This window comes from Lissotriton vulgaris, chromosome 4_1, assembly GCF_964263255.1.
Source record: "Lissotriton vulgaris chromosome 4_1, aLisVul1.2, whole genome shotgun sequence".
In the NCBI taxonomy this organism is placed as follows: domain Eukaryota; kingdom Metazoa; phylum Chordata; class Amphibia; order Caudata; family Salamandridae; genus Lissotriton; species Lissotriton vulgaris.
Window position 1 is genome coordinate 1,884,515,012 of NC_141691.1, and position 26,531 is coordinate 1,884,541,542.

Consider the following 26,531-nt stretch of genomic DNA (forward strand, 5'->3'; position numbering starts at 1 on the left):
AACATGAACCTTTAAAAAAATAGAAGCTATACAGTTATGCAGAGACAGTTCATTACATATATCTTATTCTGTCCCCAACCAACAACCACACAAGTCCACTCTCTCCTTACACACTACAGCACACATTCACATACAAATCGCATTCATAGACATCCCAACCCAAAATTACATACACTAATAGAGACAACAGGTAGATAACTTCAAATGTAGCTGTTGTTGTGCTTCAGGTTAGGAGCTTGTGGCATGCGGTCAACATATATTTCGGTGGAGCTTATGAATTGAATCCACCTTCATCGGGTCCACCTACTTATATAATTCAAAAGCAGTGGATATTGGGGGATCTCTGCAATATGACAGAATACATTGTAAATAGTTAGCCCCAAACAATTATATTCAAGTCAAAGTTTTAAAAAAAGCACCAAGTCAAAGTTTAAAAAAACACCAAAGTTTATTCTGAACAGGATAGAGTCCTCCACCTGCAGACGAGAAAACTTAAGAGAGACAGAAAACAAAAACTGGAATAAAGATGTAAAGCATTATCTGTGACATACCTTAAAGACCATATGTCGAAGAGCTCTGCTTAGTGGCAATGTCACACTTAAATGATAACAATAAGCAAAAATAACACCTGAACAAACACCTGTTGGTGATGCATGCATGTGCTGAGTCTTAGATGGGGTACTGGCACTTACAAATACCTCATGAATCTTAGGCCTAATGAGCCGATCCCGGGCCAGTTTGTATTTATGGCAATTCTGGAATATAAGTTTGATCTGGAAGGGAAAGAACTAAAAGCAGAAACCACAGACAGAGAATGGAATCCTATCTGCTGACTGGTTACAAGGATATTTTAATAAGAGTATTTCAATTGGAATCAATGTGCTATACACCTTGTATCATACAGCAGGGGTCTATTCAGTGATAGAAACTCCTAACTGGAGATCAATTTCCACTAGTCGGGGGATCCTCATCCAGGCTATGTTAGATCATTACTTTTCTTTGCCCTATGAGGGAAATGAGGCATAGAGTTACTGTCAGAGACCAAACCGCTGTGTTGAACATGTGGGTTGGCTGTGTCCCGCTCAGATTTCAAGCCGAAAAAAGTCTACAACCTCAAGAAAAATAATCTCTGTGAGTATGATGGAGCATCCTCTACTAAGACTTCTGAGACTCCCAAAGATGCCTGAAGTTCAAGGCTGACATAGATGGTGCCATATCTGTCTTGTCCATAGATCCATCACTGAAGCCCACTCCTAATAACAGCAGCAGCCGCTGTAATCTCAGTGGGTGGCAGAGGTGCTGCAGACCTGATCTGATTGGGTCCGATGCCACCTCAATTGGCTTTCCATGATCAACGAGTCAATAACAACCAATGCCCCTGCCTCTTCTCTGCCATAAATACCTAACCAAATGGAAGGTCTCTGGTTGGTAACTAGTCATAATTAGCTTCATCCCACAGGCAGACCAGGGAACCCTCAAAGTGTCACTACCCTACTGCCTCCACATCAGAATGATGCCTTGAGGGCAGTACTTGGCAGCAATAGGACCTCTGAAGATTCAGGTCCATATTCTTTGGTCTCTGACCCAACATATCACTGCATTCCTCAATCTGCCCCCTGAGATGAAAATGGATAGAGTTGGCAGAGGGCGGTTAAGCATACCACAGCCTCTTGTGCAAGTGGATATCTTTGCACCCACAGTCAGCCCACCTAGAAAACTGCAAAACAACCAACATCAAACAAGGAGAACTCGCCCAAGTCCATGCAATGTCCAGCGTGACCATCCCGGGTGAGGGCCTCCTGTCTGCTGCACACTGCTTTCAAGAAGACTCACAAATCTATGCTAATAACCGCCAATAGAAAAAGTAAATATTTTCTGATTAAGTATGACCAAGAAATGAGCAAATCATGCCCAGTACTTTAATTCAAGCATCTTGAGGGTCATTCACCCAAAAACGTTCTGCACACGATTACATACAATAAGCTGTCTATAAAATGCTTCAGCCTGGCAGCAACCAAGATCTTACAGGAGCAAATGAACAGTCAGTACACTTCCATGATTATCATCCTGCACGTATTCATGGACTGACAGGAATCTACCCATCATAACTCTCACTGGATGAAATTACGAGACTCCCTACCTATGTAATTCCTGGTAAATTAGAAAATCCTACCTATTTCAACAGGAATACATTGGCACCATTTTTATCATGACCATCAAACACAGAAATATTAGAGGACTAAATCCACGCTGAGAGCTTTAACATCTTCTACCAACAAAATCAGTGTTAAAAATGGCAAGAAAGAAAGAAAAATTGCCATGATGTGTGAAGACAGAGAAACACTTATTGCAGATGCTACAAGAGAGTACACGATTATCATACAGACAGTCACAAACTGAATCACGCCTCGATAAAACTCCATGGTCTGATCGTCGTTTTGAAAATAAATACCCTTACATAACAGAACACAGCAGATAGATGATTTAAAAGTGCTGGAAAGTATGTGATATGAGGATTCCAAAGAACAGTAATTACTTCTGAAAAACCTAAAGCAGACCTCAAGCACTTAGCTAATTACAGGCCTCTCTCTAACTACTTTTTCCACAGTTGGATCCTGGAATGAGGTCAAGAGACAACTGAAGCATACTATCTCCCATGACCACCGGTCCCAGTCAAGGTTTAAACATGTGAGAGACACAGAAACAGCAATAGCCAGTATAATGTAGGAGCTCATCCTCCTAATGGACTAAGAGGAGAAGGCAGCACTGATACTCCTCGGCATGTTAATTGCAAGCAAAACTGTTGATAGCCAGGAAAAACAGAGACTGTCAAATCCTGTATGTTCAACCTAGCTCTTTTTGTAGGGTGCCTTCCTCCACCTATTTGTTGCTGAATTCGTTTTTGTTGGCCTTAGAACACTTTACCACTACTAACCAGTGCTAAAGTGTTTGTGCTCCCTCCTTAAAATATGTCAGAATAGCTTATACCCAATATGTAAGTCCCTAGTAAAGTGGCACTACCTATGCACAGTGCCTATAAATTAAATGCTACTAGTGGGTCTGCAGCACTGAGTGTGCCACCCAATTTAGTAGCCCTGGTAAACATGTCTCAGGCCTTCCACTGCAGAGCCTGTGTGTGCAGTTTTAAAATGCTATTTTGGCCTTAGAAATCAAACTTTTTGCCAGGCCCAAACTTCCTTTTTAATACATTTAAGTCACTCCTAAGGTAGGCCCTGGAAATTCCAGAGGGCAGGGTGCAATGTATTTAAAACGCAGGTCATGTACTTTTAAGTTTTACATAACCTGGTACTGAAAAACTCTTAAATTAATTTTTCACTACTACAATGATAACATTGGAGTTATCTTATTACCTACTGGCGGTCACCAGTTGGTAGTTATAGTTAGAACCTATTTTCCATAGGAAATCTGCAACATTCTATTTCCAATAACTTTGGCGCCAGTCGGCGAATCTTCGCGAAATTTTCAAAACTTATGGCCAGCTCCGGTCCGTTCCTATCCTGAAAGTTTCGGGGTGATTTGTCAAGCAGGGACCGAGAATAAAGGAGGGTCCCAAAACGTGTTTTCCCCATGCAATTTTCCATAGGAAACTTTAACCGCGGCTACAGCCCGAACTGCTGAACGGAATTACACCAAATTTGGCAAAGAGGTAGCCCTTGGTTCAGAAAGGTGCTTTTTTGTTAAATGGTGTAAATCCGTTCAGTAGTTGCTGAGAAAAAAGTAAAAACACATATATATCTAGGGCCGCGGATCCTCCCGAGCACAAGCTTTATGCTAATTGGCTGTCAACACTCCAAACCAGGAAGTGTTGGCAGCCATCTTGTGCCTCGGTAGGACCGAGGCACAAGAAATCATGGAAACAAGTGCACAAACGGCAAAAAGGGAGCAGGGTAGAAACACCCTGACCCCCTAGGCCTGCTTAGGGTGTCCCACAATGACCCCCAGGGTGCAAAAAACATATATTTTTTTTAAATCGGCAAAATCCGCACAGGGTGTGTGGATCCTGCCGTGGAAAAAAAAACAAAGCGCAGGCTCCCGTGCTTCGTTAATAATTAGCCCCCGGAGGGCCAAATCCTGGGGGCAATAATATTTAATGTAATGGGGGGCCCAGAGGGGCCCCCCAGCCCCCGGGACCGCCACCCCTAGGGTTTTTATCAAATATGTGTGGTGGGCTCACAGCCCCAGCAACGGGGATCGCCACTCCCCGGGGCTACAAAATACATGGGTGAGGGGCTCAAAGGACCTTCAAGCCCCGGGCACCGCCACCCCGGGGCTTTATAACAATATATGCGGGTGGTTCATGGCCCCCCTGCAGCCCCGGAGACCGCCACCTCCCGGGGCTTGATTTTCCGTTTATATATATTTTTTTAAAACATGTGTGGGGGGCTCAAGCCCCCCCATATGCCCCGAGGACCGCCACCTCCACGGGGCACTAAATAGTGAAATTGGCCCCGGGGACCACCACCCCCCGGGGCTTTGTAAATTGTGGGAGGGGGGCCGTGCAGCCCCCCCCTAGAGCCTTGTCATAGCCCTGGGGACCGCCAACCCCAAGGGCCGGCTCCTGCAGTGTCCCGGGGTGCCCACCCCTGGGACACTGTAGTTTGCTATGGCAGGGCGTGAGTCTTGCGGCTCCCACGCTCTCATAGAAAACTTGGTTTAGATTTTGAAAAAGAGAGCAGGGAAACTTGCTCTCTCTTTCAAAATACAAACCAAATTGCTTTTCCACACGGGTAGCTGAATCTTAGCAGCTCCCCATGTGGAAAAGCAATGCCGGCTCCCGAGGGATGCTGGGAGCCGGCGGGACCGTGGGGGGAGTCGAGACCCCCCCACGGTCCCCAATGGAGAACCAGTCCCGGGGGATGGGGTCCCGGGGCTAAAAGTGGCTTGAGAGTGGGGCCACGCAACCCCCTTCCCAAAATTGTAATTACATTTTTTTTCAAAACAAAGTCTGGGGCTTTAAGTGACCTGAGGAGGGGGGCAACGCATCCCCCCTCCAAAAGAATTTTTTATAAAAAAAATGCCTGCCCCTGGACAATTAAGGCCTCGGGAGGGGGGCCACCCGGCCCCCTTCCAAATGATTTAAAAAAATAATAATTAGGGAGCAGGCAGCCCCCCTTCTTAAAATAAATAAATACAAGACCCGCATCGCGCGGGAGGCCACGCCCCCTCCTCGAAGCACTCTGGCGCAGATAGGTGTTCAGAGGAGTAACTCCCCTTGATTACTGGGGGTCCCTGGGGGCCAACTAGCCCACAAGGAACCTCCAGTATGCGCCTGGGGGCTGCATTGCAGAGAGGTGTTCTGAGGCCACGCCCCTTTTTACACCTCTCTGCAACGCAGCTATGTGCTGCTTAATGGAGGTAGCTGGTGAGCTAGTTGCACCCCAGGGACCCCCAGGATTCAAGGGAAGTTAATCCTCTGTAACACCTCTCTGCAATGCAGCTCTCTGGTGCATACTGGAGGTACCTGGTGGGCTAGTTGGCCCCCAGGGACCCTCAGGATTGAGGAGGAATTAATTCTCCAACTTAAAATGCACACCAGGGCGTGCTTGCAGACATGTCATCTCAGGCCACGCCCCCTTCCTTCACCATTGTCCAAACGCTCTATGTGGCGAGTTGTAAGTTGGGGAATTAATTCTCTTTCAATACTGAGGGTCCTTGAGGGCAACTAGCCCAACAGGTATCTTCAGTATGAGCCAGGGAGCTGCATTGCAGACAGGTGTTCAGAGGCCACGCCCCTTTTTACACCTCTCTGCAATGCAGCTCCGTGGCACTTACTGCAGGTATCTCGTGGGCTAGTTTGAGCCTAGGGACCCTTAGGATTAAAGGGGACTTAATCTCTCAACTTAGATTGGCCACAGGGCGCGTTTACACTGTTGTGAAGAGAGTGGACTGGGCCTGAGGTGATGTGTGCAAACACGCCCTGTGATGCATTGTAAGTTGGGGAAATAATTCCCCTTCAATCTTGAGGGCCCATGGGGGCCAACTAGTCCACCAGGTGCTTCCAGTAAGCACCACTGCGCTGCGTTGCAGAGAGGTGGTCCACGCCGTGCCCATTTTTACACCTCTCTGCAACGCAGCTCTGTGGTGCTAACTGGAGATACCTGGTGGGCTAGTTGTACCCAAAGGGACACTCAGGTTTCAAGGGGACTTTATGCACCAAATTAAAACGGCCACAGGGCATGTTTGCACACGTCAGCTCAGCACCCCCTTCACCAGTGTGCAAATGCACCCTGTGGCGCATTTTAGGAGGAAGTTTTAATCCCCCTGCCCTATTATATACTAGGGGCTTACAGAGGCGGTCATGCTAATAACAGGGGTACCCCAACCCATAGTGTTCCCTAGTGTATGTAGGTGTTTTAACTGTATTCTAAGTGTCTTTCAGAATAGCACTGGCACTAGGACTGGTTAGTCAGAGTCAGTTACCACCATTACCCATCTGAAAAAGTTATGGGTACAGGATGATTTTGCAACAAGGCCTCCTTCTGCTCCTCTGTTTGTTCTTTCTGCAGGTCTTCCTTCTTCCTGCACATTTCTTCATCTTTGAGGACTTCTGTTGCTTCTTTCTGCATTTCTTTTTCTTCTTTCTGTGTGTTTTTTCTTCTTTTTTCAAATGTCCTACCTCTGTAAGCATAGTTAGAAACTAGCACTTCAAACACCTTAGAAATTAACTGAAAAAAACATAGGTTTCAGGCACGTTATAGTTAGGAATTAGCATTTAAAAAACCTTAGAAATTCACTGAAAAAACCATAGGTTTCAGGGGCGTTATAGATAGTTGGACATTTTGCTCTTACAAAACCATTGAAATTCCCCCGTTATAGTTAGTTCAGCTAACTGCTGATGACGTCACATATTACATCACTCATGACATGGTCAGTGACATCACTCATGACAACTCAAATGACATCACTGATGACATCATCCTTGTGATAGAGTGGCAGACCTCCTCTCAACATAATATAACCTTTGCTACACACACTCAAAAATAGAAACAAACTTTTTCAAAATAATGGACATATCAATATCACTTACAACACACCTATTCAGTAATTCCAAAATGTACACACACATCCACTCATTCACCAACAGTCCTATACAGTCACTCATACATGTACTCACTCATATGTACTTATATACCTATACATCCTGTTAGACAGTGACACTCATCCATAGAGTTACTCACACACATAGTCACACATGCAAACAAAGTATCAGACATCCATTAAATTGCATATACAGTGATACACACCACCACACTTACTGCTACAGAAACTTACACATACTTACTCTTTTAAGCAATCCGTCATAGAAACACATACTAATTTATACAGGAACTCTTCCAATCTTTCACTCTCACATATACTCACTTATATACACCAAGACTCACATATACTAGTTTAAAACATATGTAGTTACTCATAAAGACACTATTGAGACAGTCATTCACTCACTAACACACCCATACACACACTCATCCACCCATTCAGTCCTGCACACATGCTGTCTTCAATCAATCAATCAATCAATCAGGACAATTATAAAGCGGACTACATACCCAATAGGGTCTCAAGGCGCTGGGGAGGGGGGTGGGGCAGTGGGGTGAAGCTACTGATCGAAGAGCCAGGTCTTGAGGGGTCTTCTGAAGGCCAGTAGGTCTTGGGTCTGCCGTAGGTTGGTGGGGAGGGTGTTCCAGGTCTTGGCGGTGAGGTGGGAGAAGGATCTGCCCCCGGCAGTCGTTCTTCGGATGCGAGGAACTGTGACGAGGGCGAGGCCGGCGGAGCGGAGCTGGCGGGTGGGGATGTAGAACTGAGTCCTCTGTTGAGGTATGCTGGGCCGGTGTTGTGGAGAGGTTTGTGCGTGTGGAGGAAGAGCTTGAAGGTTATCCTCTTGTTGACGGGGAGACAGTGCAGGTCTCTCAGGTGGGGTGTGATGTGGCTGCGGTGGGGAATGTCAAGGATCAGATGTGCAGAGGCGTTCTGGATGCTTTGCAGCCGTCTCAGGAGCTTGGCCGACGTTCCTGCGTAGAGGGCGTTTCCGTAGTCCAGCCTGCTGGTGACGAGTTCCTGGGTGACTGTTTTTCTCATTTAGGTGGGGATCACTTGAAGATCCTGCGGAGCATTCGGGGGGTGTTGAAGCAGGATGATGAGACAGCGTTGACCTGCGTAGTCATGGAGAGGGTGGCGTCGAGGATGACCCCTAGGTTGCATGCATGGTCAGTCGGTGTTGGTGCTGTTCCCAGTGTTGTCGGCCACCAGGAGTCTTCCCAGGCTGAGTGGGTGGCGCCGAGGATGAGGACCTCTACCTTGTCTGAGTGCAGCTTCAGTCGGCTGTTTTTCATCCATTCGTCAACGTCCTTCATTTCTTCGTGGAGGTTGGTTTTGGCGGTGTGAGAGTCTTTGGTGAGGGAGATGATCAGCTGGGTGTCGTCAGCGTAGGAGATGAATGTTGAGGTGGTGCTGTCGGGCGACGTGGGCAAGGGTTGCCATGTAGCTGTTAAACAGCATAGGGCTGAGGAATGAGCCCTGGGGTACGCCGCAGATGATCTCGGTGGCCTTGGAGCGGAAGGGGAGGGAGGCAGACGCTCTGAGTTCTGCCGGAGAGGAAGGATGTGGTCCAGTCCAGTCCAGGGCCTTTTCTTGGATTCCGGCGTCGTGTAAGCGTGTTTGTAGTGTGTTGTGGCATACTGTGTCGAAGGCGGCAGACAGGTCCAGGAGGATGAGGGCCGCTATTTCTCCATTGTCAAGCAGGTTCCTGATGTCATCGGTGGCGGCGATGAGGGCGGAACAGAAGCAGAGAGATGGGTCGGAAGTTCTTAAGGTCCTTGGGGTCTGCCTTGGGTTTCTGGAGTAAGGGGCTGATCTCGGCATGTTTCCAGCTCTCCGGGAAGATTGCTGTCTTGAAGGAGATGTTGATTACTTTTCGGAGATGGGGTACAATGGCTGTGCTGGCTTTGTTGAAAATGTGGTGAGGGCGTGGGTCTACAGTGATCTGAAGTGGATGGTGTTCATGATCTTGCTGGTGTCCTTGTCGTTGGCGCTGGTCCAGGAGAGCAGGCAGTTGGTGCCTGTGGTGGTCGTGCGGTGGAAGAAGGCAAGATGTCGTTGGTGTTGGAGCTGGGGTTGAACAGTTCCTTTACGATGTTGAATAGCTCTTTGCCGTTGTGTGCATTGTTATCTAGATGGTCCTTGAAGGAGGCCCTCTTTTCGGCTGTGATGAGTTGATGGTGTCTGCGGGTGGCGTTCTTGTGGCCTATGTAGCTGTCCGGTGATCGTTCACTGAGCCAGTTCTTCTCCAATTTTTGGCATGTTCGTTTGGAGGCCTGGAGGTCTTCGGTGAACCAGGTGGCTTTCTTGCTGGTGTGGCTGTTGGATGGTGACTTGAGCGGGGTGAGGGTGTTGACGCAGTCGTCGACCCATTGTCTGAGGTTGTGGGTGGCGTTGTCGGGATTGGTAGTGTCGGCGGGTGGGTTCTGGGTGAGGGTGGTGGTTAGCTGGTCTTCGGTGACTTTGCTCCAGCAGCGTCGAGGCATCTGTTGAGTGCGGTGGTGCGTGGTGGGCTTCTTGAAGGTGAAGTGGATGCAGTGGTGGTCGGTCCTGTGGGGTTCGGTGGTGTGGTTGAAGGAGACGTGGGGACTTGCGGTGAAGATGGGGTTGAGCGTGTGGCCAGTGGCGTGGGTGGGTGTTGTCATGAGCTGTCTGAGTCCGAGGTTGGCGAGGTTGTCGATCAGGGGGGTGGAGTTGACGTTGTTGTTTTTGTTCTCGAGGTGAAAGTTCAGGTCTTCTATGAGGATGTAGTCTATGGAGGCGAGGGCGTGCGTGCTGATGAAGTCGGCAATGGAGTAGCTGAACTGTGGTCGGGGTCCGGGGGACTGTAGACGAGGGTTCCTCTGAGAGTGGTGTTGGGGGTCGGTGCGGATCTGGAAGGGCATGTGTTCGGCAGTGCTGAGGGTATCTTTGAGAGTGTTCCTGTGGAAAATGGTGATTCCACCTACTACTCCGTTGGTACGGTCTCTTTGGGTGATCTTGTAGCCTTCCAGGATGGCTATGGTGATGTCCGGTGCCGAGGCAGGGTTCAGCCAGGTCTCTGTCAGGAAGGCGATGTCTGAGGTGTTGGAGTCGAGAAGGTACCAGAGTTCAATGGTGTATTTGTGGGCGGAGCGGGTGTTGAGGATGATGCAGTTGAGGTGGTTGGGTTCCTTGGTTGGTGGTTTGGCTGGCCGGATGCTGGTGAAGCTGCAGCTCCGGCAGGTGTTGTGTCCTTGTGTGCACTTTGGGGTGGCCCGGTAGCAGGTGTATTCTCGGCCGGTGTTCAGTGCGTGGAGGGTGCTGGCATCGTAGCTCAGTCTGGTGTTGTTGCGTCCACGGGGGTCAGGGGTTCTGGCGCTGGGCGTGACCCAGGCGCAGACAGGCTTGCCTTAGGCGTGCCCACTGCACGCGGCCGCGTAGCGCCCACCATAAGGAGAGGAGGTGGGAGGGAGGAGCAGCTGGGTGGGAGAAGACGGACGAATGAGAACGTTGGAGGGACCGCAGGGGACACAGCGGCGGCAAGCAGGACCGGCGAGGGGCGCAGGAGAAGGTAAAACCACAAAGCACAGGCAAAGGCAGGAAGAGCACAAATTACAGTGCACAAATTACACAAATTACAAAAATACCAGTTTTGAAAACACACTGAATAAAAAGTCACAAAGCAGACCAAGACCTACCAGGCAGGCCTCGAACTTGGCAGAAGCTGGGGAGTAGCACGGGCGCAGTCAGGTGGAGCTACGCAGCGTGGGGAGCGACCAGCCTGGAAGCAGGGTCAAGGGTCACTTCAACACATATAAACAGTGAGTCACTCATTCATGCATCTATGCACCCCTTAATAACCCCCACTGAACCATACAGACACTCATACTGATACTCAAAAAAACAACTAATAACCTATATAGACACTCATGTCACCAACACATGAAGCCACTTATACACAAAGTGAGAGACTGATACAGATATTTACATATTTAAATATTACTCACTAACCCATGTATTCAATAAGATACACTTAATAAGTCAGTTATACAATCAATATTTCACAAAAAAATCTTCCATTTAGACACTTATATAACCATTTATTCTTCCATCGACCTTGAGATATACGTATATAAAACATATTTAATTTTCAGAAAAACACACATTCACTTGGCGATGTCATCAGTGATGTCATTTGAGATATCATCAGTGATGTCATGAGCGATGTCACTGACCATGTCATGAGTGATGTAATATGTGACGTCATCAGCAGTGCATTGCGGGCACGCGAGTTATAGTTAGCTGAACAAACTATAACGGGGGAATTTCAATGGTTTTGCACGAGCGAAATGTCCAACTAACTATAACGCCCCTGAAACCTATGGTTTTTTCAGTGAATTATATTTACAAGTGTAATTTTCAAACGGGCAGAGATTAACAGATCATGTTTGGTTTTCCTGGAAATGACATTGAAAATCCTAACTAACGGTGAAGTCAGATTTTAAGTTACGATTTTGGAAATGCCACTTTTAGAAAGTTGGTATCTCTCAGTAGCGGTCGCTCCCCAAGCTCCCTGCTGCACTCCTGGTATCGTTTGGGCTCCCTGCTGTACTCCTGGTATCGTTTGCCTACGCTCTTTGCCCTCATTAGAGAAGTGCTCATCTGCTGGCTGCTGTGTAGAATCGCGCTAAGTGCTCATCTGCTGGCTGCTGTGTAGAATCGCGCTATACTGCGATAAGCTTTGCCGAATTGTAATTATATTTATACCTTCAGCGCTCGCTGTGTTGCTCTGATTCATAAGTGTTGTGCTTTGCATAGTTGTAGCGCTTTATTGTAAGATCGTAGAAGCTGTTTGATCTTGGCTTTGTGCCCCAGCCTCTCTCCAGTTTCGTTTTTGCTGCTCCGGCCATTTTGTTGTTGTTGTGCCTCGGAGACCGTCCCCTACACCTCGCACCCGCCTCCCAGCTGATCCTCCCTCGCCCCTCCCCCCTCCACCTCTCCACTTATGACAGATGCATTTGCGCGCAGCGGTCGCGCCCTATGCGCGCCGAAGGTGCGCCAAAGGTAAGCCCGTCTACGCCCGTCCGCGCCTGGACCGCGCCCAGCGCCAGACCCCCTGGTCCACACAAATCCCACTCCTCCCGCATAGCGTATGACGCCGCTTCCCTCTTTGCCCTTAACCCCGGATGCACACCCCAATGCTGCGAAGCTGCCCCTTGACACACCCATGGTCCATTCGCCTGCCACTCCTGCAAGTTCGCCTGCACCAGGACCCACACCAAATCCACTACCTCCAAACACAGCTCCAACTCCAACCACCTGAAGTGCATCCTGCTGAACACCCGCTCGGTCCACAAACACGCCACTGAACTCTGGGACCTACTCGACACTGCATCGCCGGACGTCGCCTTCCTTACAGAAACCTAGATGAACGCCTCTTCAGCGCCCGACATCGCCATAGCCATCCCGGACACTTACAAGATCATCCAAAAAGACCTCACCAACCAAACAGGAGGAGGCATCGACATCGTCCACAAGAACACCATCCGAATCACGACCAACTCCGACGATTACCTCCCGACCGCCGAACACCTTCATTTCCAGATCCACACCGACCCCAGGACCACACTCAGAGGCACCCTCATCTACAGACCACCAGGAACCCGCACACAATTCAATGAAGACATCACTGACTTCATCAGCCCATATGCCCTCACCTCCGAGAACTACATTCTACTGGGAGACCTCAACTTCCACCTGGAAAAGAATAACGACAGCAACACCACCACCCTTCTGGACAACCTGGCCAATCTTGGACTCAAACAACTTGTTGACACCCCCACCCACTTAGCCAGACACACGCTCAACCCTATCTTCACCTCCAGCAAACACATCTCCTTCAATCACACCACAGCTCTCCATTGGACGGACCACAGCTGCGTTCACTTCAGCTACAAAAAGACCACGACCCACATCCCACCACAACCTATTCCTCGAAGAAACTGGAACAAAATCACCACCGACCAACTCCTCACATCGCTTAACCAAAACCCCCCCACCATATCATCGGACCCAAACGAAGCTGCCACCAAACTCACACAATAGATCACCCATAGCGCTGACGAATTAGCACCCTTGAAAAACCACCAGATCAAACAAGGTAACAAAAAGGCCCCCTGGTTCAACGATGACCTTAAGAAATCCAAGAAGTTATGTCGTACCCTCGAGAAAACCTGGAGAAAAAACCCAACCACTAACAACCTGACCACCTTCAAGGACGCCACCCGCAAACACCACCAATTGATCCGATCCACCAAGAAATCAGCATTCAAGGATCGACTCGACAACAACTCCCAAAACAGCAAGGAACTATTCAACATCGTCAAAGAATTTACCAACCCCACCGCCGGCACCAACGACATCACTCCCTCCCAAGACCTCTGCGACTCTCTATCCTCTTTCTTCCACAACAAAATCGTCGACATTCATAACAGCTTTGAAAACCTGTCCGAAGAACAACCCACTCCACCCACCTCCGAACCAAAACAGCACTCTCACAACCTTTGCGCCTGGAACCCAATCACTACTGAATACACAATCCGTCTGATGAACTCCATCCACTCAGGCTCACCAACTGACCCATGCCCCCACCACATCTTCAACAAAGCAGACTCCATCATTGCACCCCATCTCCGCGATGTCATCAACTGCTCCCTCAACTCCGCTACATTCCCAGAAAGCTGGAAACACGCCGAACTCAGCGCACTTCTGAAGAAACCCACAGCGGACCCCTCTGAACTTAAGAACTACCACCCCATCTCACTCCTCCCCTTCCCGGCCAAAGTCATCGAGAAAGCCGTCAATAGCCAGCTCGCCGCCTTCCTTGAATCCAACAATTCACTCGACCCCTAACAGTCCGGCTTTCGAGCCAAACACAGCACCGAAACCGCCCTCGTCGCTGCTACGGATGACATTCGAACGCTACTGGACAACGGAGAATCAGTTGCCCTCATCCTACTTGACCTCTCCGCAGCCTTCGACAAGTCTGCCATAACACCCTCATACAACGCCTCAGCAACGTCGGAATACAAGGAAAAGCATTGGACTCGATCATCTCGTTCCTCGCCGGAAGAACACAGAGAGTCCGCCTGCCTCCATTCAAATCAGAGGCCACCGAAGTCATCTGCGGCGTACCACAAGGATCATCACTCAGTCCCACCCTCTTCAATGTGTACATGAGTCCCCTCGCAACCATCGCGCGACAACACGACCTCAACATCATCTCCTACGCAGACGACACCCAGCTGATCCTCTCCCTCACCAAAGACCCCAACACCGCCAAAACCAACCTACACGAAGGAATGAAAGAAGTAGCCGAATGGATGAAGAACAGCCGCTTAAAACTAAACTCGGACAAAAGGGAAGTCCTCATCTTAGGATCGTCCCCCTCTGCATGGGACGACTCATGGTGGCCACCGGCTCTGGGCTCAGCACCCATACCTACAGATCACGCACGGAACCTGGGCTTCATCCTAGACTCCTCCCTCTCGATGACCAGACAAGTCAACGCCGTTACATCATCATGCTTCAACATCCTACACATGCTCAAAAAAATCTTCCGCTGGATCCCCACCGAAACAAGAAAAACAGTCACCCACGCACTAGTCACTAGCCGACTAGATTATGGAAACACCCTTTACGCCGGAACCACAGCCAAACTACAGAAAAAACTCCAACGCATCCAAAACACCTCAGCCAGACTCATATTGGACATCCCTCGGCAGGCTCACATTTCCGGCCACCTCAAAAATCTCCACTGGCTTCCCGTTAACAAGAGAGTAACGTTCCGTCTCCTCACCCACGCACACAAGGCCCTCTACGACCTAGGACCCGAATGCCTCAACAAACGACTGTCCTTCTACACACCCACCCGCCAACTACGCTCATCCAATCAAGCCCTCGCCGCAATTCCGCTCATCAATAGATCCACCATGGGAGGAAGATCTTTCTCCTTCTTAGCGGCCAAAACCTGGAATTCTCTCCCCACTCACCTCCGCCTTACACAGAACCACCTCTCCTTTAGAAAGCAGCTAAAAACCTGGCTATTCGATAAGTAATGCACCCACCCTCCCCAAGCGCCTTGAGACCCTCTGGGTGAGTAGTGCGCTATACAAATTACTGAACTTGAATTTGAACTCCTGCCCTTAGCTCTTTTGTGCCTGTAGACTGTCTTGTTGACATAAAATTGTGTAACTGACAGTTCAATTTTGTGAATTCCTCCAAGACAGTCACACAATAGAGGGATTAGGTATGCCAGGACAAGCCATCTGCTAACAGGATGGGAGGGAAGAGCTGAGCACAGCCCCAGTTACACTTGAATAATTTGTGTCCTGACGTCACACAAAGGGCCTAACGATCCTGAATTGTCACTTCAGCCAACTTGGAGCCAGGGCTGGAGTGGTACGAAATTCCATGCACTTCAAAGACACTGTCTAGATGTTTCTCCCACCATCCAGAACCAGGGCACCGGGGCAGAAAAAAGGACTTCAGATACCAATTATTGAGTTCACTTCTGGACCTGTGGATATTCTGCTAGGAATAAGGACGGCTGTGCTGTTGAAGGACAGCCACACTGTTAGACTCCTGCTTTGCTGTGCTGACCTGCTGCCTTCTAACCCAGGCTCACCTCTTCCCTGGGTGAGAAGGGCTGCATCTGCAACTCTTGAACCCAGAGTGACTCAAAGGGCTAGTTGGCTGGCCTCTTGATCTGAAGCCTCAGAGACATTATAGGGTTCCAATAACCTTGCATCAGCACCTGGACTCTGCCATCTGAGTGTCCACCCTGCCAAGTGGGGCCACCCAAGACTTAGGTCTGTGGATCCAGCAGTACCAACTCATCTCCTCTGAGGTGCAGTGCAATCCAAAGCAGTAATGATGCATCTCCGGTACTGCGTTTACTGGACCCATCGCAGAGACCCGTATAGCTGCTGCAACACCTTTAGAACCACTGCTGCGTGATGCACCCTTGGTGCAGGCTTGTGCATCTCTTTTCGATAGCAGCCTCGACGATGCCGTACTCCGCTTTTATCGGCCTGAGTGGGAAGGGTATGCCCAGACATGGGTCCTGTGCTCACTGTCCCACTATATGCAAGCTAGCTTTGCTGATGAGGGTTGATACCCCCAAATCGGTCCTAGGATGCTTGTTTCCAGTCCAGGTAAGACCTGACCTGGCATTCGGGCTAGACTGTTCCCATGGGAAGCAGGGTCAAGACTGGTTTGCATATGGCTGGGTCCAAACTAGGGTGGCATGGTGAGCAAAACAACGATGGATTAAACCTAAATCTTTGACTGGGGTGAATGTTTGATTTTTTCAGCATTCAGTCCATTGTCTGTTCTTTTTGCTTTTGTCACCCTAAGTGGAAAGGGTATGCCCAAACATGGGTACCATGCTCACTGACCCACTGGAGTCACGCTAGTCTGGCTGATAAAGGGTGATACCCCGAAACTGGTCCTGGGATGCTTGTTTCTGGTCCCGGGAGGACTTGGCCTGGCAGTTCGGGCTGGACTGTTCCCACGGGGAGCAGGGTCAATACTGATTTGTATATGGCTAGGTCCAAACTGGGGTGGCGTAGTGAACAAAACAAAACAATGGATTAAACCCAGATCTGTGACTGGAGTTGAATGTTCAATTTGTTCAGGTTTCCATCCATCATCTGTACTTTTTGCTTTTATCATGCAAGCTGTCTGAAATCTGAGCAATGCTTTGGGTGAATTAATGTTAAAGGTTTGCACTGTTTGAAGACATGAGCTATGCTTTGAATAAATTAATGTTGAAGTGTTACTGTAGCAGGAGCACTCTACAGAATTTTAGAATTTGTACTATAATCTTAGTATCCACTGATATGTATTTAAGTGAACTTCTTTGGTTTTGGCCATCACTTGTAGCAGGAAGATAACAGTAATTTATCCTTGACTAAGAATGTTCAGTGAAGTTCTTTGGTTTATTCACAATGATTAGAAGCATATTTGATCTCTTTCAATTTTCATGTTTGTGGCAAGGGGTCTGTGTTCTCGATAAAACACTAACTGGGGTCACAAGTCTGTACAAATTTAACAGCACCCATCCAATGGGCACAAATGCACCTACAAAAGCATTTACCTTGACCACTGCTTACAACTTGCAAAGTAGGAACAAGCAGCTAATCTGCAAGCTGCAAGTGATCACTATCCCAGCATGCCAGTGTTGCCCACACTAAACCCAATTATGACTCTTTACATCGCAGATTTTACTCCGCAAAACATTCACAACTTGGTTGTTACAATGAATGCGTTGTCACAATGCACTGCCAACCGTGTTGTGTTTGCATGCGGTGTAAAATCCTCAATGTAAATGTTGTTTGCCACGAAACCCAGATTATGCACTCAAGCAGTGGAAATCAAGGCTTGCTGGATTTGCTCACCAAACATACAGTGTAGTCTTAAGCGCTGTGGTCTGGGTTCACTAGACCTATCTGTAGTGTGTATGTGAGCTAGAGATAACGGGATCCTTTTGGATCCTGACAGACTCCGTAGAACAGTGACATAAGTCCCTGGAACAGTGAAGTATGTGCGTGGGTGATAGAATTCTTGATGTAGAATGTTCAGTTAACAGTTACACTCTGATGAATAAAGACGTGTAATATCAAGCTCTGTTGCGTGGCATGATTATTTGCATATACCCGGGCCAGGGGCGTAACACAGGCCCCTGCAGCACCCGCGGTGCAGGGGGCCCCCAAGCTCCAGTGGGCCACCTCAGCACACCACTCTGGCTGCAGAGCTCCTGCTTGAGCCCGGAGGGGGTCCCTCCATGTGCCTTGAAGGGAGGCCCCCTCAAGTTTCGCTATGCCAGTGACCCGGGCTGGGGAGGATGCTACAACTAGTGATGAGATAAGGGATTATGTCACGAAGCAACACGAAGAACTGAGACAGCTCTCCCTGAGAGTTTGACATGGTCCAGCAAACTGCTTGTGTGTCCCATGTATGCCTCAAACAAAGTGAAATACTACGGTTGGTGTATGTGGGGCCAACGCCAATGGTGGTCGGCACAGTTAAGAGTGGTAGGGCTGTGGGGAAGTGAGCCGGATGGGGTAGGGGCAGGAAGACGACAGACGACGGATTAGGTAACATTTAATAAAACCAGTACCCTTGCGCTCACCTTAATGCTGATACTTCACTTCAATCACTACACTGCACTCAGGAACTGAAAGGGGCATTTTAACCTGCGTATTAAAAAAAATACAGTTTATCAGATTTACATATTCATTTTCATCATGTACCTGTTCCTCTGGTGAGCCATACAGCTGGCTGAACAGGGACAGGACCTCCATAGACAGCAACTCCAGCTCCTCTGGAAAGAAGGCTGGGGCCCTGTCACGAAGCAGCAAACGTTGTGGAGGTAAGTGACTTTTTTCCAAATGCCTTGTACATGTACATGATGTGCGTGATCATCAACAGAAATGGACACATTCATTGGCTTTGGTATGTTGTTGTCACACACATTAGCCTATGCCTTTGCCCATCGTGGAGTATCACACCCACTACACAGTCAACTTCCACCGCAGCTGTCTGAAAGCAAATGTCCTGATAGCGAGGTCAGGTACCAGCCATTTTAGATTGTGAAATAGTGTTTTTGTGAATGTCAAGAGCATCACAACCACTCAAAATGGTGGTTACATTGTTTACATATACAAAATACTAATGTTGTTAATCTGTTTTCCCAAAAAAGTGTTATGTAGTACGTAAATGTGGTTAGAAGCAATATTGGTGTGGTGTTGTTTATACCGCCATTAATGGCATTTTTGATTACAAAAATAAAAAAAAAAAAGCATGTGTAAATAATACATTTCATTAAAAAAACTAAATTAATATCACACATATTAATGTTCAGTATAATTATGTAAAACAATTATATTTATTGAAATCTAGAAGAATTTTTTTTTTCATAACAAATGTGTTAGCTAACATTTGCAAAATTGTTATTATTTTAACCCCTTGCATGCGGGGCGTATTCCCCGCCTGTGCTGACTCCGCCTTGCGCGTGCGGAGTCATGACGGAACAGTTCCGTCATCAGCACAGCTCAACCGATGCTGATGACGGAACCGTTCTGTCATCAGCATGGAAGGGGTTAAATGCAGACCTATGAACTCAGAGAGAGTGAGGAGACGACAGCCTCAAGTGTTAGACCATTTCCAGACCTTAAGGTAATCAAGTGGAAGAAATGGACACTTGTAACAATTCTAAACCATTGGTTAGAAATACTATGGTATCCTCAAAAGACCCAATGTGTGCTGGTGTTGCGGTATATTTCTTTCATCCGCCCCTACATTGTGGTTTTTGGCAGTTATCATCGGATACAATAGAGAGTGTGGGTGCCTGCCTCATCCAGAGGCTCCTCTGGTCTAGATTGCAGTGTCCAGAGATGAAAAATAGGGTCAGTGCAAAAAAAGGAGAAAAAAGATAAAATAAGATCAGCACCTAAAAAGGTTTTTAATGAATTGGTGGAGATCTTATATTAAAAATGAATGGGTACTTGTCCTAGATCGAGTTACTGGATCTAGAAGTGTGGATTTGCAAGGAGTGTCGACATGTTTCAGCCCCCTTTGGCTCAACGGAGTCTATGGGGCTTTCATCAGGACAGAGTGGACAAACAAACATAGAAAATCTACTCACACTATTTGTGTGGTGTTCAAGGGTTGATTTTTGGAGGGTCGACATTAACAACTCGAGTCTTATTAACCTGAAAAAGAAAAAGAAAATAGACACAGACATATTGTACAAGGATAAATATCCTACACACTCACAGTATTTAAGGAGCAGGGGTAGGCACCGTAGTAAGCTATAGTCAAAACTACTGGGTGAATGCATATTAACCAAGTTTAGCATGTACATTTAGCACGGTGGAGTAAAACCTGGAGAGGCAGAGGAAAGAGGGAGGGAGGCGAAAGTGAACAAATTGTAGGGCTAATTCTTGGTAAAAAACACTGCGATGTTGTGGCAATGAGCAGGATATGACTAAGTCATGGTAGTGGATTATCAACATCATGTGGAGCTTAATTCTGCGCTAGGACCTCTATGAAAATAGAAATCACTATGCCAAGGTACCGGATTATTAAAGCAAAAAACTGTATTTAGAAATAATTTCAGAATGAGAAATTGAAAGGTGGCCCTTCTAGTATCAAGGTGTTATTAAGGTAGAAGTTGTTAAAAACCTTGTGTAGAGAAGCGCGGAATAGCGCCTGGGTCCCTTCGTGGTTTGAAACAGACAGCGCAAATAAACGCTGAAAAACGATCACTCGTAAAGCTATATCTTAAACTTACCCCGATTTGCAGAGTAATTAGCTTTCTTCGGGGAGGCCCAGAGCTGGAAGAAAAGGGTGAGGAGAGGTGAGAATCTCCTTACCTTTTGGGGAAGAAAATACTTCCCTGTCTAGTGGACGCCATTACCCGCGTGTGTCAGAACATTCGCCGCTTGTGCTGACTCTGCCCCCGGATGTGGAACCTGCATCGGGGGAGGCGTTTTTAGCGGAGTTTTTTTTGAAGAAACAACTTTATTGGCTGTAAATGGAATCAGACAGCGGTAGTGCTCGTATATAGTATCGAGAGGCAGCCAAACATTTGTGGTGAAGTAAAACCTGCATCGAGGCGTTTTTAGTGGAGTTTTTTTATTTAAAAAATTACAACTTAATTGGCTGTGAATGGAATTAGACAGCGGTAGTGCTCATATTAAATATCAAGAGGCAGCCAAGCAGTAATGGTGATCTGTGAGTACTCATTTCACAAAATAGCTGCGTGAAGAACATTGATGGAGTATTATCATGATGTTCAAAGGCAGCCCGATACGTTGTAGCCATCTACTTGAAAGTATTTAGCAAACTGGTGAAAAGAGGATGTCAGAATAGTGATGACATAAGTACTAAAGAACAGGCAATAATAGGGTCAGGTTGGTTGTTCATATAGACAATGTTGAGTTAGTGGGCAGCAAACTGGTGCCAGGGGACATTATCGTTCAAGCCTGTGACATTGGTTTTCAAACGGTCCACCCATCTCTGTTCTTTTTCATACAGTTTTTTCTCTGCATTTGTGGTTTTTTCAGTGAGCATTTCGATGACAGTCCATCTGATGTCATTACAAGAATGACCCGCCTCCACAAAGTGGGCACACAGTTTTGTTGTTGTCTTTTTAAGCCGGATGTTGCTCCTATGTTCCCCTATTCTGGTTTTGACCTTCCTGCACGTCATTCCTATGTACAGTTTTTTGCAAGGACAATTGGCCATATATATTACATGGGAAGAGTTGCAGTTCGTGTGTTGTTTTTGGGTCCATAAAAGGGTCTCTGACAGTTGTAATTGTTTTGAATGAGTAGTGTATTGACAGGCTGCACAGTTACCGCATGGGTAATGGCCACTTACTGGTGACATAGTAATACTTCTGGTTATCTCTTGGGTTTGTACATTTTTAGGTCGTGTATGGACCAACGTATCTCGCAGATTTTTAGTTCTTCTATTCGCAAACCGCGGTCTTGGCCAATTGAATTTCCCTGTATTGAGGATTTTCCAGTTCTTATTAACCAGTTTTTGAACCTCATAGGTAGATGGGCAAAATGTTGTCACACATGTCATGAGGTCCGGTATGGGGTCTTTGGGATAGGTTTGAAGGAGACATTCTCTGGGTTGGTTATTCGCACGTTTCATGCATTTGCGAATGGTAGTTTGAGTATAGTCTCTTTGTTTTAATTTGATGCATAGTTCCATTGCTTGGGCCTTATATTCATCTGTCTTTGTACAGTTACGTTTTAAACGTAAAAACTGGCTGTAGGGCAAGTTGTCCCTCAGCGGTTTTGGGTGATGACTTTTGTAAGAAAGTAAACTGTTTTTGGCAGTGGGTTTGGTATATGTTTTTGTTTTCAACTGGTTATCTTCTGCAAAGATCGTGAGGTCAAGAAAGTCTATGGATGAATTGTTGGCCATGTATGTAAATTTTAGCCAGGGATCCCTCTCATTCAGCCACCTTAAGAAAAGTTCCAGATCGAGTTTTATATCCCAAATGAGCAGGATATCGTCAATGTATCTCTTCCAGTATAAAATACTGGAAGAGTACGGATTGACCTCATTGAGTACATGTTGCTGTTCGAAGTGGCTAACGTACAATCCAGCCACCGAAGGGACGAAGGCACTGCCCATAGAAGTTCTGTGGTTTTGTAAATATAGAACTCCGTTATATTCGAAGAAATTTTCTTTGAGTGCTAACTGACAACACTGTAGGATAAAATGTCTTGGTGTGTTGTAATTCCACTCTTCATTGTAAAGGACATCTTCCAGCATTTGTAGGGTGTCGTCTTGGGGTAGGCTGGTATACAGCGACTCCACGTCGAGGCCTACTAGAAGCATTGTTTTTTGATCAAAGGGTATGTCCTTGATTTGTACCAGTAGGTCTTGTGTGTCTTTAAGATAGGTTGGTGTCTTTTGCACCAAAGGTTTGAGGAATTCATCTGCGAATTTGGACAGTGGTTCAAGTAATGATCCTATACCTGCCACGATCGGGCGTCCTGGTGGTGGTAATTTATTTGATGACTATGTTTTCATTTGATTCCAGAGTTTTTAGGGCCTGGCGTTCTTTATTGCTCAAATTTTGAAAGTGATGTTTCTTTTTTGTTGTTATTTCATCTATGCCCTTAAGTAGGACAACAAATGCAACCACAACAACAACCGCCTTTTTTAGGCAGGGGCCGAAACCAATCCAGAGGGAAAAAGAAAACCATAGTCTGGCAGGATCAGCAGAGGAACGTACAAACGAGAAGCATGTCATCTGCCCAACCGGGCACGAGCAAGACAAACACTCGCTAGTAATCAATCTTGCCAACATAGACTTAACAGAAGACCAAAAGAAAGTCTTGGAAAAAGGGCTAGGATTTGTCCCTACACCACCAGTAGATCATTTTAAGCTCAAGTGTGAACTAGCTGAATTCTGCCGCACTTTGAAACTCAAGGCATTTTTCGCAGACAAACTTTCTCCACCATCTGAAGGAGATACTAACCTAAGAAGAAAATCTACCTTTAACCCTCCAGCAGGTAGTATACCACCTGAAATCCACACTTTCGAGCAAGCACTACTTAAGGGCATAGATGAAATTACAACAAAAAAGAAACATCACTTTCAAAATTTGAGCAATAAAGAACGCCAGGCCCTAAAAACTCAGGAATCAAATGAAAACATAGTCATCAAACCCGCGGACAAGGGGGGAGGAATTGTGATCCTCAGTAAAGAGGGTTACAATTTACAATGCCTCTCCCTCCTGTCAGACACAAAGTACTATAAACAAATTGATGAAGATCCCACTGAAAGACTTCGGAATACCATCTCCATAATGGTCCATGAGGCAGAAACCAACAGGTGGATAACAGGAAAGGAGGCTGATTACCTTTGTACAAAAGAACCCAAAATCCCTTTCTTTTATTCTTTACCCAAAACGCATAAAAATAAATTACCACCACCAGGACGCCCGATCGTGGCAGGTATAGGATCATTACTTGAACCACTGTCCAAATTCGCAGATGAATTCCTCAAACCTTTGGTGCAAAAGACACCAACCTATCTTAAAGAGACAGGAGACCTACTGGTACAAATCAAGGACATACCCTTTGATCAAAAAACAATGCTTCTAGTAGGCCTCGACGTGGAGTCGCTGTATACCAGCCTACCCCAAGACGACAACCTACAAATGCTGGAAGATGTCCTTTACAATGAAGAGTGGAATTACAACACACCGAGACATTTTATCCTACAGTGTTGTCAGTTAGCACTCAAAGAAAATTTCTTCGAATATAACGGAGTTCTATATTTACAAAACCACGGAACTTCTATGGGCAGTGCCTTCGCCCCTTCGGTGGCTGGATTGTACGTTAGCCACTTCAAACAGCAACATGTACTCAATGAGGTCAATCCGTACTCTTCCAGTATTTTATACTGGAAGAGATACATTGACGATATCCTGCTCATTTGGGATATAAAACTCGATCTGGAACTTTTCTTAAGGTGGCTGAATGAGAGGGATCCCTGGCTAAAATTTACATACATGGCCAACAATTCATCCATAGACTTTCTTGACCTCACGATCTTTGCAGAAGATAACCAGTTGAAAACAAAAACATATACCAAACCCACTGCCAAAAACAGTTTACTTTCTTACAAAAGTCATCACCCAAAACCGCTGAGGGACAACTTGCCCTACAGCCAGTTTTTACGTTTAAAACGTAACTGTACAAAGACAGATGACTATAAGGCCCAAGCAATGGAACTATGCATCAAATTAAAACAAAGAGACTATACTCAAACTACCATTCGCAAATGCATGAAACGTGCGAATAACCAACCCAGAGAATGTCTCCTTCAAACCTATCCCAAAGACCCCATACCGGACCTCATGACATGTGTGACAACATTTTGCCCATCTACCTATGAGGTTCAAAAACTGGTTAATAAGAACTGGAAAATCCTCAATACAGGGAAATTCAATTGGCCAAGACCACGGTTTGCGAATAGAAGAACTAAAAATCTGCGAGATACGTTGGTCCATACACGACCTAAAAACGTACAAACCCAAGAGATAACCAGAAGTATTACTATGTCACCAGTAAGTGGCCATTACCCATGCGGTAACTGTGCAGCCTGTCAATACACTACTCATTCAAAACAATTACAACTGTCAGAGACCCTTTTATGGACCCAAAAACAACACACGAACTGCAACTCTTCCCATGTAATATATATGGCCAATTGTCCTTGCAAAATACTGTACATAGGAATGACGTGCAGGAAGGTCAAAACCAGAATAGGGGAACATAGGAGCAACATCCGGCTTAAAAAGACAACAACAAAACTGTGTGCCCACTTTGTGGAGGCGGGTCATTCTTGTAATGACATCAGATGGACTGTCATCGAAATGCTCACTGAAAAAACCACAAATGCAGAGAAAAAACGGTATGAAAAAGAACAGAGATGGGTGGACCGTTTGAAAACCAATGTCACGGGCTTGAACGATAATGTCCCCTGGCACCAGTTTGCTGCCCACTAACTCAACATTGTCTATATGAACAACCAACCTGACCCTATTATTGCCTGTTCTTTAGTACTTATGTCATCACTATTCTGACATCCTCTTTTCACCAGTTTGCTAAATACTTTCAAGTAGATGGCTACAACGTATCGGGCTGCCTTTGAACATCATGATAATACTCCATCAATGTTCTTCACGCAGCTATTTTGTGAAATGAGTACTCACAGATCACCATTACTGCTTGGCTGCCTCTTGATATTTAATATGAGCACTACCGCTGTCTAATTCCATTCACAGCCAATTAAGTTGTCATTTTTTAAATAAAAAAACTCCACTAAAAACGCCTCGATGCAGGTTTTACTTCACCACAAATGTTTGGCTGCCTCTCGATACTATATACGAGCACTACCGCTGTCTGATTCCATTTACAGCCAATAAAGTTGTTTCTTAAAAAAAAACTCCGCTAAAAACGCCTCCCCCGATGCAGGTTCCACATCCGGGGGCAGAGTCAGCACAAGCGGCGAATGTTCCGACACACGCGGGTAATGGCGGCATCCACTAGACAGGGAAGTATTTTCTTCCCCAAAAGGTAAGGAGATTGTCACCTCTCCTCACCCTTTTCTTCCAGCTCTGGGCCTCCCCGAAGAAAGCTAATTACTCTGCAAATCGGGTTAAGTTTAAGATATAGCTTTACGAGTGATCGTTTTTCAGCGTTTATTTGCGCTGTCTGTTTCAAACCACGAAGGGACCCAGGCGCTATTCCGCGCTTCTCTACACAAGGTTTTTAACAACTTCTACCTTAATAACACCTTGATACTAGAAGGGCCACCTTTCAATTTCTCATTCTGAAATTATTTCTAAATACAGTTTTTTGCTTTAATAATCCGGTACCTTGGCATAGTGATTTCTATTTTCATAGTGGTCCTAGCGCAGAATTAAGCTCCACATGATGTTGATAATCCACTACCATGACTTAGTCATATCCTGCTCATTGCCACAACATCGCAGTGTTTTTTACCAAGAATTAGCCCTACAATTTGTTCACTTTCGCCTCCCTCCCTCTTTCCTCTGCCTCTCCAGGTTTTACTCCACCGTGCTAAATGTACATGCTAAACTTGGTTAATATGCATTCACCCAGTAGTTTTGACTATAGCTTACTACGGTGCCTACCCCTGCTCCTTAAATACTGTGAGTGTGTAGGATATTTATCCTTGTACAATATGTCTGTGTCTATTTTCTTTTTCTTTTTCAGGTTAATAAGACTCGAGTGGTTAATGTTGACCCTCCAAAAATCAACCCTTGAACACCACACAAATAGTGTGAGTAGATTTTCTATGTTTGTTTGTCCACTCTGTCCTGACGAAAGCCCCATAGACTCCGTTGAGCCAAAGGGGGCTGAAACATGTCGACACTCCTTGG